The sequence below is a fragment of the Urocitellus parryii genome, chromosome 5 (assembly GCF_045843805.1).
Source record: "Urocitellus parryii isolate mUroPar1 chromosome 5, mUroPar1.hap1, whole genome shotgun sequence".
Lineage (NCBI taxonomy): Eukaryota > Metazoa > Chordata > Mammalia > Rodentia > Sciuridae > Urocitellus > Urocitellus parryii.
Genome location: NC_135535.1, coordinates 145632283 through 145634758, shown reverse-complemented (window position 1 = coordinate 145634758; position 2476 = coordinate 145632283). Strand labels below are relative to the sequence as shown.

The 2476-nt window shown below is 39.7% G+C and overlaps 1 pseudogene; it reads left to right on the top strand.

Annotated features, from left to right (window-relative positions):
• Nucleotides 1–384: 384 nt before the first annotated feature.
• Nucleotides 385–1390, top strand: LOC113197980 (ELAV-like protein 1 pseudogene; annotated as a pseudogene).
• Nucleotides 1391–2476: the final 1086 nt, after the last annotated feature.

Below are 2476 nucleotides of genomic sequence, written 5' to 3'. Positions count from 1 at the left end.
AAAGATTCTCAAAACTCCACAGTAAAAAACAAACAAAAAATATATATTATGGTTCAGTGGCAGAGTGCTTATCTCACAAGTATGAGGCACTTGGTTTGGATCCTCAGAACCACATGAAAATAAATAAATAAAATAAACTTTAAAAAAAAATGAGCAAAGGACATAAGAGAATATCTTTCACTTAAGAAAGTAGATGGTTAAACACACACACACACACACACACACACACACGTATGAAAAAATGTTCTGGATCATCAGCTATCAGGGAAATGCAAATAAAAACCAGGAAGAGATGTCATTGGGTACTTCAACTATAATAACTGAGAAGAATAGGCAGAGTGGAGCCTTTAGTGCCAGCCTGCATCCATATTTTTAAGAAATACAATGTCTAATGGTTGTGAAGAACACATGGCCAAAGACTGAAGGGAAAACATTGAGAGAATGAGTGATTTTCAGAATATGAACCAGGACAAGTTGCAAAATCTGTTCAGCAACATTGGTGAAGTTGAATCTGTAAAACTTATTCAGGATAAAGTAGCAGGGCACACCTTGGGCTATGGTTTTGTGAATCTCATGACTGCCAAGGACTGACCAGGGTCGATAAGCATGCTGAATGGTCTGAGACTTCAGTCAAAAACTATTGGGGTATCATATGCTCCCACAAGCTTAGAAGTCATCAAAAAATCCAACTTGTCCATCAGTACAACCATGACCTGGAAGGATGTGGAGGACATGTTCTCTAGATTCAGCCAAATCACCAACTCCTGGGGCCTTGTGGATCAGATCACAAGTTTATTTATCCAGAGGAATTACATCTATCCAGTTTGACAAATGGTCGGAAGCAGAAGAGGCAATTACCAGTTTCAGTGGTCACAAACCTCCAGGTTCCTTGGAGCCCATTACAGTGAAGAAGTCTGCAGCCAATTCCAATCAGAACAAAAATGTGGCCCTGCTCTCACAGCTGTTCTCCACTTGCAAGGTGGTTCCATGGCCCAGTGCATCACCAGGTGCAAAAGTTCAGGTCACCCCGAGGGGTATAGATCACATGAGTAGGTTTTCTATTGCTAATGTCCCAGGAAAGGCATCTCCATCTGCAACCCTGGGAATCCCTGATGAGGGGATCCTCTGGCGGATGTCTGGCCCCTTTGCCATAGTCATCAATGTCAAACTCATTTGCAATTTCAACACCAATAAGTACAAAGGGTTTGGTTTTGTTACCATGACAAACTATGAAGAAGCTACAATGGCCATAGCAAGTCTGAATGGTTACCACCTGGGGGATAAAATCTTCCAAGTTTCCTTCAAAACCAACCAAGTCCTACAAATAACAAACCCATGTTTTTTTGTTTTGTTTTCTTCTTTTTCTTTTTTGTGCAGAGTACATAATTAAGAGTGAAGAAATTGTAATGTTTTTGTTAGTGTACAACTCATTTTGTGCCAGTTTTCACCTATACTCTGGGATGGGACTGATATGTTAAACTGTTTGAAACCCCCACGATGTTACCCAATTTTAAGTTCTTTAAAATAGAACTTAAGCAGAAACCTAAGTAGACTGTGTTGACTAACCAGTCCCTCTGGATGGTGGGAAAACTGAAGTATGCTTTACTTCTAAGACTAACACTCCTTTTATTTGAAGTCTCCACAAACTGGATTTTTTAAAAATTAGATTAGTTTTTAATCTAAAGATGTTAGATGCCAAGTGTGCATTTTCTCAACTGCTTCAACACTTTAAGCAATGTATGCTTTGGTTGACAGCAAATTGTTTGCCAAAGGGATTCCCACTGCCATTTAGGCTCTGCAGAGTGGTCTTGGGAGTGGCAGTGGTCCAGTCTCACATGGGCCACTCCCAGGAAGGGGAGGGATGCACACATCAGGCCAGGCTGGGTCCAGAGGAAGACATGAAGGTGTTTCATAAACCTGCGCACCAATGGGAATGGAGGTAAGAGTTTCAGGGAAACTTCAGTATATTTCAGGCTGTCCTGAGCTCTAGGCATGCCTGAAGATGTGCAGGTCCTCTGACATCCCAAATTTCTGTCCACACATTTGCATGAACAGTGCCCCACACATCAGACACTCTTGCTCACAGTGATTTCTCCAAGTTTCCAGGAGCATTTAGCATAGCTTGAATGCATAAGATATCTCTATTCTTTTTATTAACACATAAACATTTGAGCATTGTATTTCACACATCCCTCCTTATAACTGTTAGACTTCTTTCTCAGTGGGATTTTGTTTTGGAATTTTGCTTTCATGAGAACACTCAGCAGGAAAGTACTTATTGCCAGCTATCTATCAACAAAACCCTTTGATTTGTAGTTTTAAACATTAACCCTCAAAATTCTCTTTATAACTGTCTTGACATTTTGGGTTGCTCTGTTCTATTAATTTTATTTTGCTTTATTTGTGTTTGTTGTTTATTTTTACTTTTGCATTGAAGACCATTAAATTTGATTTTGGTTCGATTAAAAAAATGCAG